At 47.8% G+C, this 13,028-nt stretch overlaps 2 protein-coding genes across 5 annotated transcripts in view; one reads left to right on the top strand and one right to left on the bottom strand.

Annotated features, from left to right (window-relative positions):
• The window catches only part of LOC146198060 (arylsulfatase B-like), a 33,987-nt gene that overhangs the window by 19,365 nt on the left and 1,594 nt on the right, over nt 1-13,028 (bottom strand). Inside the window, exon 1 of one of the 4 annotated variants that reach the window (XM_084593373.1) lies at nt 12,187-12,304. The exons of 1 other annotated variant lie outside the window; for it this stretch is intronic. The gene's annotated coding sequence lies outside the window, so the exon portion shown is untranslated. Of the gene's footprint in view, nt 1-780; nt 893-1,442; nt 1,564-12,186; nt 12,305-13,028 lie in introns of those variants that run through there. 2 more of the 4 variants (XM_084593372.1, XM_084593375.1) reach the window with 2 other exon arrangements.
• The window catches only part of LOC146198055 (uncharacterized), a 188,073-nt gene continuing 176,677 nt past the window's right edge, over nt 1,633-13,028 (top strand). Inside the window, exon 1 of the mRNA XM_084593377.1 lies at nt 1,633-1,874. The gene's annotated coding sequence lies outside the window, so the exon portion shown is untranslated. The remainder of the gene's footprint in view (nt 1,875-13,028) is intronic.

Genomic DNA, 13,028 nt, shown 5'->3' with positions numbered 1-13,028 from the left:
CTGTAGATTCTTTCTGCGCATTAAGGAATAACCTGGAAATAATCGTGCGCAAATTCTTTCTAGAGTTTTGCTTTGAGGCGCAGTGTAAAGTTTTAGATCATTGAACTGGAATGACACTAGGGCGTGTTTTCAACACGAAGAGTCCAGAAGATTCGAGCATTAAAACGTATCTTAGAAGTCATCGGTTGTAGCGACTTATATGACCCGTTTCTTGAACTTCATAATTTTCCCTAAGAATAGCCGCTGTGATGATGTGGATGTCACACTGGCGATATAAGGAAGCAGCTCACATTTTTAGCAAGATCTTTCGTAGCTTCTATTCACGTGGTTCTTGCTGGAATCTGCATTTGTCGCACTTGAATTTCCATTGAAATATTCATTTGCAGCTATATTAGCGGTCATTTCTCCATTCGCTTCAGTGGCACGAGACCTGGTTGCAAACCCTTGTTTAGTGTTATGTGAAGAGGTAAGCCTTGATCGCATTCCGTACGGCTTAGCAAGTTGATGACTTTTGGGATAAAATCTCGACAAAAACCCTCGTACAACGAAATATTAAATAAGATTTTTTGCATGCATGCTGGGGGTCTATGTCTGACTGTATCAGATGTGGAGAGCACATCTCTCTGCGTCCCGCTGTCCGATATGCACGAGTGCAATAAATTAAGACCAATTTTACGATCCAAAACAGCAATTATGTAAATAATTGTCCCACGGGGTCGATAAACGTCGCTACCTGATAGCAGCGATGTGTAGTAACAATTGGCCTCTCGGGCAGCTTACTGAAGACGTCAATGACGAGGCGCCTGCCTGTGGATTGTTCCGGGTCGGCAGGGGACTGGAAGGTCTCGCTGATGACGCGATACAATGCCTTAGGCGGCACTACGAGATGGGCACTCAGAGGAAACAGCGTCCTTATCGAGACTTATTCACGGGATATTTGTAGGACAACGACAGCGCCAGAGCTTGCTGCGAAGTGTAAGCACTACTCGCGTCTGCACACAGTCCAGTGGACCAAGTAAGGGAATGAAGGCAAGAACAGTCTGCGAGCTCACAAGGCCCATGTTTTGTAGGTTTGGACGTCCAACCCACTATTGGTACGTCACCAAGTGACATCAGGAAGCAAGAACGTCATTCGCCGCCTTGCGCCCTCTGTCGTCAGCCGTTGGGCCGACCGCAGCGGGGACAATATAACATCAAAAGATCATCCACAGAACGAAACCAGAAATAAAAAGACAAGGCACTATGTAGCAGGGACGAACGTAAGTGCAATTCCTCTGTGAAGCAGGCAATACTCGCGGTGGCACGCGACAAGCGATTTCCTAAAGGTCGCTAATCCGGGACACCTTGTAGAGACCTTGCACTTTACCCGAGACATGTGCAGGCTATTGCGGGCGATGTGGCAACGCGCGGCTTTCCGTGTCACGAAGGGAGAGTGCGCTCACCAGAGCAGGAGGCGTGGCCTGTGTCGTCGCGGCAGGACTTGACCCCCCGAAGGACCACTGCGCTTGACTAGGCCGTGAAAAGATTAACATCAGGATGGTAACGCGGCGCCGCGCATGCAGCGTATCCGGTGGCAGGCACTCGTGAACCGGAGGCTCGCTCCTTTTCCCTTTCCGCTTCGGCTAGATCCTTTCGCGGTACAGTATGCTCCCGGCCTAGCGAAATAAACGGGTGGCGCTTAGAAGAATAGGCAAGGCTTTGTGGGCTTGCCAGTGCCGTTTTCGGGTCAAACGGAACACTCGCTTCTGCCTCTTCACTCCTATGTGGCTATATACAGTGCTTGCCTTGGTCTGAATTAACTCGGCATCACTGTTTTATCAACTATGGCACTGCTCATGTTTCACCCAGGAATGCACGAAGGAAAGAATTAAAAGGTACGTAAAAGTTGCACAGTATCCTTGCGGCGCACGCAATTGCGTACGAAATGGAATTTTCGATTTTGTTTGCGTACGGTTGTCTGCGTTCCGAGCTCGCGTTAACCTACCCCATCCTTTCATTTATTTTCTATAATGGAAAAGAGAAGTTTGCGTCAGGTACTGGTTTGTTTCAGACTGGTTCATTTTATTTTATAGCGGTTCTTCAGTTAAATTTTGTAGTGACAATAATTGGCCGTGAAGTTTAATTATCGGGCAGGTGAATCGTGCGGCGCAAGATGTTATGTAAAATTTATTAATTTCCAAACACGTTGTAAATACACTTCCAATTCCTCATTTTGTATAGAATATGTACTAAATGAAAAGAATTAACCAATGATTATATCCGCTTAAGTAAACTAAGACCTGCGAAGTCACTATTTTGTTGAGAATGGTTTGGCATAGTACTTACTGGGGGTATTTAGCCCTAAGAGCCCGGTACAGATTTGGTCAAGTATTAAACGTCTTTGCTTATTGTTGGGCTTTATATTCATGAAGATTTTCTTACGCTCAGTGCAGTAGTTGGAAATTTCGCAAGTTTCTGCTAAACAGTCTGCGTTGAAGCGTAGTGTCCTCCATGATTAGGGTAGGTGTCGCAGTTGATATGGCAACCAGCGAGGCAATATTTTTGATCTGCTATGACGACCGTACGAGCACTTTCACAATAAAAACGATGGAGGGAGGACGACGTAGGCCCCGTCCGGAGCGCGAGCGCGCGTTCTACTGCAGGCCACAAATAAACGTTTTACCAATCCAAGGGAAACTTTGAAAATGACGTTCAGATATTGCCTGCAGCGTGCGGTTGTATGCAAGTCGTGCGATGAAATCTGCTAGCAATCTTCTGACTAAGTGTAGCTTAAATCCATTAGAGATGAAAGCTCGGTTGTAATTTGTGTACTATTTCTTATTTTTTATTTTCTCTTCTATATATCTTTTCAGTCAGAAGTCTCCTCTCTTGCACCTCAGTCAAAACATCACAACAAAAGAATAAAAGTTGGTTGGTTGGTTTGTGGGGTTTAACGTCCCAAAGCAACTCAGGCTATGAGAGACGCCGCAGTGGATGACTCCGAAAATTTAGACCACCTGGGGTTCTTTAAGGTGCACTGACATCGCACAGAACACGGGCGCCTTTCTTTTCGCCTCCATCGAAAAGCGGCCGCCGAGACCGAGATTCGATCCCGCGTCCTTGGGAACAGTAGACAAGCGCGCCTTAACCACTGCGCCACCCCGGCGGGGTTGTATGTATGTATGTATGTATGTATGTATGTATGTATGTATGTATGTATGTATGTATGTATGTATGTATGTATGTATGTATGTATGTATGTATGTATGTATGTATGTATGTATGTATGTATGTATGTATGTATGTATGTATGTATGTATGTATGTATGTATGTATGTATGTATGTATGTATGTATGTATGTTGGTTGGTTGGTTGGTTTGTGGGGTTTAACGTCCCAAAGCAACTCAGGCTATGAGAGACGCCGTAGTGGAGGACTCCGGAAATTTCGACCACCTGGGGTTCTTTAACGTGCACTGACATCGCACAGCACACGGGCGCTTTTGCTTTTCGCCTCCATCGAAAAGCAGCCGCCGAGGCCGGGATTCGATCCCGCATCCTTGGGAACAGTAGTCGAGCGCCGTAACCACTGCGCCACCCCGGCGGGGTATGTATGTATGTATGTATGTATGTATGTATGTATGTATGTATGTATGTATGTATGTATGTATGTATGTATGTATGTATGTATGTATGTATGTATGTATGTATGTATGTATGTATGTATGTATGTATGTATGTATGTATGTATGTATGTATGTATGTATGTATGTATGTATGTATGTATGTATGTATGTATGTATGTATGTATGTATGTATGTATGTATGTATGTATGTATGTATGTGTTTACCAGAGAAATATTAGGCCAAGAGCGAGGGGTCATAACGCGTCAGAACCTCTGAAGGTTAGTTTTCAGCATGGACGATAAAAAATGGTTGAACAAGTGACGCCGTGAATATGTCAGCAAAGACTTATTTTCGTTGCTTACTTTTAGCCAATAGTAAGAAGGGCGGTCTTTATTTGATTTTCTGCAGCCTTTTCTTTTTTTTTTTTTTTTTTTTTGCTGCACAGACGGCAGCCTTGGAATAAACCACTGTCCATTAAAGCGATATTTTTAAAGTTACAACTGGAATGGATTTATCGATTAGACAAGATAGGGAATACTTTAGCAGGGCCAAATTTGCCTCAATCATTCTCGATGGGTAGAAGTACTTGCTGTAGGGCTAGTTGGTTCAAGCTATGCTTTGGAACAGCGCAAAGGATACAAACACAGGAAAAATGAGAGACAGATGGAGCGCCAACTACCAAGTTAGTTTATTGCGGATAATATCATCTTTTATACATCGCTGAATATTAGAATTAAAACATTGAAAAAAAAAAAAACAGAATCATAATATTCCAAGGGCCATAGCATATTGCAGCCAGAATAAGACAAAAAAAAAAAAAAACATGATAAAAATGATCAGCACTAGGTGTAGCGAAGGCCTCGACCCGACATCAACGGTTTCATGTAAACCTGGTTGTGTCGAGCTGACTCATGAAGCACCACATCTGGCTCGTACCGACTACACCCACTAGCGTTGGCCTCATTAAACGAGGTTATAGCGATAAGGGGTATCGTTATCATTGGTCTCGATTTTGCCGATGTAGTTATGTTCTTCACTTTGTATTTCTTATATATTGCCACACCGCTGTCCATCTTCTTGCGCCATCAAGTGGCTGAGACATGTCTTGGAACGTGGGTGAGCGTCGTCCTCGTCTCTCGCTCGAGCTTCACTTGATTAAAAAGGGCTAGCTCGGTTGTTCTGCTGCTTGCTACGTTTGTTGGTGACATTTGGTGGATTGTGCAGGGTAAAATTTCATGTACGTTGCCCACGAAGACGTCAGTGACGCTGCTCATCGATGCGCGAGCGCCACCCCAGTCCATAAAGCGAGCCGTCGCCTCCGAGGCCTGCAACCCCAGTTCGAACCACTGACCACACCGCTGCGAGCCATGTGACATCCACGGCGGGCAGCCAGACGTCAGCATTCCAGTAACGCCCCACCGTTCGTCCTTCTCGCGCCTCGATCACCGCCATCATTTCACGGTAACGGGTTCGAGTATGTGGAAGATTGGTTGGCCAGTTTTGACCATGTGGCCGCGTTCAACCAATGGGACGACGAGCAGAAGCTAATGAATGTCTACTTCGCGCTGCAAGACTCGGCTAAGACGTGGTTTGAGAACCACGAGGCGTCCTTTGTCAACTGGGCAGCCTTTCGCCGTGAGTTGCTTACAACATTCAGCTCGAGTGAGCGCAAAGAAAACGCAGAAATTGCCATCCGTTCGAGGTGTCAGCAGTCCAATGAGAGCGTGGCTATGTTTGTCGAGGACATGACACGACTTTTCAATCGGGCCGACCCTACCATGCCCGAGGCAACGAAAGTGCGGCACCTCATGCGCGGGGTGAAAGAACAGTTGTTCGCTGGCCTCATTTGCAACCCTCCAAGAACGGGCGCAGATTTCGCGAGAGAAGCTGCTAGCATGGAACGTTCAGTGAAGGAACGGAGCACCCAATACGGCCATCAGGCAAGCGTAGCGGCGACACCCTACTGCGCGTCCGTGGCAGCAGCCAGGGACGAGGCATTTCGGGAGCTTGTGAGGAGCATTGTCCGTGAAGAGCTGCAGAACCTCCACTTCGAATCTCTGCGGGCAATTAATTTTTCTACCGGAGACATCATCCGTGATGAAATCCGGCGAGCGGTGCAGCCACCACCAACATCACAACCGGAGCCGTGCATTATGACTTATAGTGATGTCCTCCGTCGGCCTGCCCCCGAGCCGCATTCATTCCGCCCCGTTGCCGGACCACCGCCTCGCTACCTGCGTCAAGTAGCAACAAGATCTGCACCCCGTCGAGCCGCAGCAGGACCAGCGTCCCGCTATCAGCAAGGCGCACTTGTGGCGCACGCCCAACAGACGGCTGCTCTGTTATCACTGCGGCGAGCCTGGCCATATTCTTCGCAATTGCTCATACCGGAGAATAGGTTACCCAGTCGATACTCCTCCTCTGGGCAACTCACAGGCACGTCTCCTAGCCGGAAAAACTAAAACGACGACCTCCGGTGGTGAGGCCGCCGCTACAGCGTTGAATAAACAGCCTCCACCCGACGATTTGACACGATGGCCCGATCGGCGAAGACCCGATCCGACGAATTTACCGATGTGCTGCGGACACTGTTTCCGGGTAAATTTTTGTAACCGTCGACAGTTGTGATGTGACCGCTCTTGTGGATATCGGCGCAGATTTTTCCGTCATCAGCAGTCAGCTAGCCACGGCACTCCGTAAGGTTCTGGCCCATTGGTCTGGGCCAACGATGTACACCGCCGGTGGTCACCTGATGACGCCGATTGGCATGTGCACTTGCCGCATAGAGATCTGCGGTTTTACTTTCACTGGCACCTTTGCCGTATTACAAGACTGCTGCAAATATCTGATAATCGGCATGAATTTTCTTCAAGAGTATGATGCTGTTATAGACCTTGGGAGCGGCTTATGGTATTGTTTTCAACCAAGCGAGCCGTTGATAGCAACACGGACATCAGGAAAACAATGTTGCGCGTATGTGACGACCACATAACGATCCCTCCGCGTGCGAGTAAGTTCGTCACAGTCGAATGTGATCACAGCACCGGCACGCGTGGCATTCCTGAACATGTCACTGCTTCTCACTCGACAAGTTTGTGTAGCTCGGGGCGTTGTCGAACTTGTCGAACCGAGCTAGCCCTTTTTAATCAAGCGAAGCTCGAGCGAGAGATGAGGACGGCGCTCAGCCACGTGCCAAGACATGGCCCTGTCACTTAGTGGCGCCAGAAGATTTCATTTCATTTCATTTCATTTTATTACCTTAAAGGCCCCTAAAAAGGGGTATTACATGGGCAGCGATGTGGCAAAATAATGATGTGTAAAAGCCCCTCCCTCTATAACGCTTCTTGTAAGCCCTGAGGGTACAAATTAATAAATAAGGTGAATGCAAGGGTCCCGTCAGGCTGGTTCTGATATCACACTCTCATATGAATGGAGAGGCCAAAGTTGGCACCTCCTGTCAAACGTGGCGTCATGCAACCCTACGTCCACTCAGTTCGCGGCCATGTTGGCTGTCAACTGCCACCTGCCAGCGCCATGCCCCGCTCACAACGCGAGCGCCGGATTTTCGGAGAACGGGGCTTTTACAGCTATCGCGTTAAACTGTCAAAAGATTTTCATCAACTGCTACTCCGCCATTGAAATTACAATTTTATTTGTGCTCAAATGGAATCATAAAAGTCCCTGATCCTTAGGGGCTTTTTGCCACTTTCTGACAAGAGGAATGCTGTTATGAGGAGACATATCGGACATAAATGCAAACTGAAAGGTTTGCGCGGTCTTCACCTAAACTTAGAAAAGAAATAGTCAATAAGCACTGCCTTTTTGTGAGTGGTGGAAGTGATGATCATAATTTATCCATTTCCTCCGTGTGTAGTTTTAGCGCGTACATAAATGCATTGCTCTATTCCGAGAACTACGGAAGGTAAACTTCCGGTGCCCGCCCCCGCGCAAGTGTGTCTGTATGTGGCACGTGGTAGCGGGCTGCTGAGTATAACTGGCAGGATGAATGGATCGCTCTCGCTTCCGTAGAAACAGGCGTGGGTCATTCAAACAGGAGAGAAAATCAAACGAACCGGCACACGTTCCACGGCCGTGTCTGATCAGGAAAGAAGCGTGGCGCATCGAAGCCTCAAGCTATGGTGCCTTCTTTGGAATATTGTGCAAAAGCTGTAATTCCGCGCCAGGGCACGTTGTGTGAAATCATTTGTTTTGGTCATGAGGTAGCAGATTTGTTGCAGGAAATACACCGGAATAATAAGTATAGATATTACATGGGAAGTGATAAATACGGAAACTATCGAGGGTATGAAAAGGATTAAGGCAAGGTTGCCCTCTGTCACCCCTACTGTTTAGAAGAAGCAGAATGCAGAAATATATTGAAACTGGAAAAGGCAGATCAGGAAGGAAGCTTCCTCTGATAACAAAAGAGGCAGTGTCACACTTTAAAGCTTAATCTTGGTGCTTTAGAACCCGCAGCTACAAAAAGGAAATTTTATCAAAAAGACGAAAATTGTGCAGTGCGCGGTAAATCTAAAAAAACTATTGCACATCTTATACAGGAATTTAATTGCATCCATCCGGTTATCGATGCAAGCGCAGTAACCCTCCCTGAAGCCATAGTTTTTAGGATGTAGGTAAAAGCGTCCCCGGAAGAAACGGCCCCTGAAGAAGCGGCAACTAGGTAAAAACATCCCCAAGTCAAAAACCGGCCCTAAAAATGATTTATTCCGGAATTTGTATGAAAAAAAAAAGAAAGATACACAAAGATAGAAGCGGATCGGCGTATGGTTGTCTTGAGGAACCGCCCAAAGCAGAAGACATCACTAGAATTACTTTCCAGACCATCTGGTGACGAGGTTCAACCGTTCTTCTGATGAGGTGCAGAATTGTGATAAGGGTAATGCTGGTGTAAGCATGACGACGCTTAACCGGCCGTGCATCATGGTGAGAGCATCGCTCCAAGCTTCTCCGGTAAAGCCTGTGGTCAGCTCGCCTTTTCGCCGCAAACGAAGCGAAGACGAGGCGCTGTCACTGTATTACCATTGCCATCATATTTTTTTTTTCTTTTTGTTAATAATACTCGCATCAGTTCGATGTCGACAGGTTTCTTCCGGGGACATTTGCTCCGGGGACGTTTTTTTTTTTTTCTCGGGGATGTTTTTACCGGATCCCAGAGTTTATATACCTACACCAGTGGTCGGCTGAAGGAATCTGCGGTGCAAGTTAACAAAAACCGATTGGAATCGGTGGATGAAAAGCAGAAAGATATAACAAAAGGTTAGAAGGGTAGAAATAAAAAATACAGTAACCAAAATTATGAAGTATTTGATGAATTAATAACATTCAAAATACAAACCAAAACAGAAGAAAAGCTCAAGCATGGTGGCAACTGCCACCGCCCCGTTTCAAATGAGACGCTCTTGCAATCCATCCATCCACGAAGAATTTTGATAATACGCGCACATAAAATAATGAGCTGACATGTGAGAAGCATTACTGCGGAACTGTGAGCTATTTCTGATGACACGAATACGCCTATAACACATGATGCCCACACTTTTGGTAATATGAAGCGCTGACAACCTAACCATCAAAGAACAAGATCACATTTACGCCTATCTACAATAAATCAGGGATTGTAATTCAAGTCGTCTGGTTCTTTACCATTCTCGACGTCCTCTTCACACCAGAGTTAAATTTTGCGCTTCACATCTCCCAGGTCGTGGCGACAGCAAAACGTATGCTTGGCTTTGTGTCACGAGTGGCGAAGTGCTGTGGCCCCGACGCATTCCAATCCTATTCACTGCCCTCGCCCTCTCTCGTTTCGAATTTTGTGCCTCGATATGGAGTACTTATCCAGAAAACCACATCGAGTGACTCGAAAGCGTACTTACAAAGAAAAGCCATGATCACCATCTGTGATCGGCTTAGCCAGCGGCGCGACCTCCAGCCAAGCTTTGCACCTAGGCTAAAACAACATCACCAAACCTCCTTTGGCATCACTTCTATGACCTTGGGCCGAACTTCTGCTGCACAGCACCGCATCATTACGCAAGGTACTCTTATTATTTGCCACCTCTATTACCATGTTTCTTTATCAGAACGTAAAATCATCGAAGATAATGTGTATGATAGGCTTCGGCGAGACATTATTCGGCCCTCAGCCAGCCCCTGGTCGTCCCCGGTGGTCTTGGACAAAAAAAAAAAAAAAAAGGAAGACGGGTAAGTGCGTGTTTGGTTGATTATGGCGCACTTAGCAATATCACTCGCAAAAACGTATATTCTATGCCACGGATTGACGATTCCCTCGGCTGTTTTCCGTGAGCCGAATATTTTTCCGCCTTGTATATGCGTTCATGTTAGTGCCAGTCTGATTCCGATGAACGAGGCCGACAAAGAAAAAAACGCATTCGCTACTCCCGATGGGGTTTACGGATTTAATGTCATGACTTTTGGACTTTGTAATGCCCCCGTTACTTTTGAGAGCATTATTGACACAGTTCTTAGACGGCTTAAGTGGAATCCATGCTTATGCTATCTGGAAGACATAATTATCTTCCCTGCGACATTTTCTGATCATTTATGCCACCTTGATCAAGTACTAAAGCGTCTGGCATCCGCCGGTCTCCAACTGAAAGAAAAAAAGTGTAATTTTGCCAAGAAAGAAATTAAGATCATGGGCCACCTCGTCAGCCTCAGTGGCTTTCAACCCTACCGTGGCAAGCTTGCTACAGTTCTGAGCTTTTCTCGTCCTCAGCCGACTAAAGGCCTCAATATAGTCCGAAGTAACTCACGCATTCGCGCGCGTCGGCCTCGGCGACGTTACGTTGACGAAAAACCGACGGCTATACTCCAACGACACGGCGGGACGGACGTAGCGAGAGCGAGCCGGCGCGGCCCAATGTCGCCGACGCGCAAATAGATTTCCTCCTATTTCTCGCTGACCACGCCGGCCACGCATCCCAGCGTTCATCACGCGCAGTGAAGATGACGGCTTGCTGTGCAGACAGCGACTGCGCGCGCGTTTCGGTCACTGTTGCGGAAAGGCAGCTAGAAGGCATTCGAGCGCATCCCTGCGTCTATGATACCAGATAGAAAGATAGAAATTGACAGTGGCTTAGCTTGGTTAAGCCTGGTAATTGCGAAAGCAATAGCTATGGCTACGCCTAGGTTCAGCTAGTGGTGTAGCTGGTTGTCGTGCTTGTGGTTATGCTTATGGTTATGCAGTGATTCACTCTGGCCACGGCATATGGTTTAACTATTGTTTATTGAGGGGTGCTACCTGGTTATTTTATGTATAACTAGTAGCGAGGCAAGGAGTGCCGTGGCTGCAACGATATGCTTGGTTGTGGGTGAGGTTAAGGCAGAATGTACAACTGCCGCTCCGGCACCGGCTGCACCAGCGTTCTTTACGCCAGCAGAAATAAAAGCATCCCTGGAGACTGCGTTGGTTCCACCTGCCGCTAGACCACCTCCTATAGTATCCAACGTCGCACCCCCGGCGGTAGCTGCGGTAGGAGCGGGAGTTAGGCCGCGGTTGGTAGCTACCGCCTCGCGAGTTGACGGCGCGAGTTGGGGACCCTGTTTTTGCGGCAGATGGGATGACGTCACTCCGGCTGTAGCGCTACCTCACGGAGGGAGCGGGAGTTAGGCCGCGGTTGGTAGCTACCGCCTTGCAAGTTGACGTTGCGAGTTGGGGCCCCTGTTCTTGCGGCAGATGAGATGACGTCACTCCGGCTGTAGCGCTCCCCCATGGAGGGAAACGGGAGTTAGGCCGCGTTTGGTAGCTACCACCTCGCGAGTTGACGGCATGAGTTGGGGCCCCTGTTTTTGCGCAGCTGTGCTTGGCGGCGCACCAAAGGTCACGCTGCAGGTCAATGGTTACGCAAAGGGCTGTAAAGTGAAAGTAGTATTGCAATAAAAATTTAATGCAGTCAAAGCAGAAAGCTGGGCTAGTTGGTTGGAATCCATTTGAAGTTTAAGACTAGCGCATAAGACGAGGACACCGAAAAAAGGGGACATACAGGACGAGCGCTCGTCCGGTGTGTCCCCTTTTTTCTGTGTCCTCGTCTTAAGCGCTTGTCTTAAACTTCAAATAGATAGAAAAAAAACCCCTGGGATGCAATCCTTCAACAGCGCCGCCGGGCATAGCTGTAAATAATGTAACATGCCCGTTTTAATGTAGTATTCGAGGAGGTGTAACGATGGTGTTGTTTCCCTTATCTACAGTACTTTTAGTGGAAGCCGTGGAAGCGGATTCGTGACCGGTACACGGCGGAATCGAAAGCTGTCAATTTGGCGACAGAAAACGGCAGCGAAAACGCCTGGGAATTCGCGAAATCGATGGAATTCTACAGGAACTGCGGCCGACCGAGAAAGCGAATTGGTAGCTCTACTGCAATCATACAGACACTTAAATGATGAATAGTTTTCAATTAAACACGCACGTACACAATCGTATTATAGCTACGTCCGTAGCCGTCGACGCGGGCTCAGGCCGTTGCTGGCTTAGACGTCTCCATGGTCGGCTGCAAATGCTTTGTGCCATTTGAACATTCGCAGTAAGCACATCGCATCATTACCTTGTTCACGGCAGTGTCTCGATAGGTGACTTGACTAAGTTGCTCCCAGGAGCCCTGTTGTCTGCTCAAAAACGCACACCGAAAACTATACTGAAAACGTACCAGCGCTCGATGGTGCTGCCTTGTGCGCATGCGCGCGGCGGTATCGTGCACGCCAGACGTGCCAGACTGTAGAGGCGGCAGTTTCTTGACGCGCCCGTCGTAGCCGGTATATCGTGACCGACGCGACCGGCTCTATATCGGGCGCTTACAGATCTGCGCAATTTCTTTGGCATATCATACTTTCGTCTTTTCATCCGCAATTTGGCTGTCATTACTTCACCACTACACCAGCTTCTTACTAACCGCATTGCTTTCATTTGGTACGAAGAATGCGAAAAACTTTTCAAACCCTCAAGAATGTCTCTCTCACTTCGACGACACTGCTGCCTCCAGTCTCCACACGGATTCCTGCGGCCTTGGCATCGGCGCCGTACTTCCGCAGAGTGATAGCTCTTCTCGGTAGAAGGTAATTCAGTCGCATTCGGCACCAGCGGAACGCAACGTTTTGTCGTTCGGGCATTTCAGAAATTTCGACCTTACCTCTAAGGCCGCCATTTCACGGTCGTTACCGATAACCACGCTATATATTGGTTATCTACCCACAAATATTTGACTGGATCCCGCCTAGGCCGTCGGATTATGCGTCTCCAGGAATGCATCTTCGATGTCATCTACAAGTCTGGTCGTAAACGTCAAGATGCCGATGCTCTTTCCCGTTGCCCACTTCCAGATTCATCGGGTAGTGCTTCTCCGCGCCTTCCTGCATACACTCTCTACGCTCCAACGTCATCAGGGGTTCC

This window comes from Amblyomma maculatum, chromosome 2, assembly GCF_055883805.1.
Source record: "Amblyomma maculatum isolate TAMU_Amacu chromosome 2, ASM5588380v1, whole genome shotgun sequence".
Classification (NCBI taxonomy): Eukaryota; Metazoa; Arthropoda; class Arachnida; order Ixodida; family Ixodidae; genus Amblyomma; species Amblyomma maculatum.
Note: the sequence above shows the minus strand (reverse complement) of the source record. Positions and strands in the feature narration are given on the sequence as shown.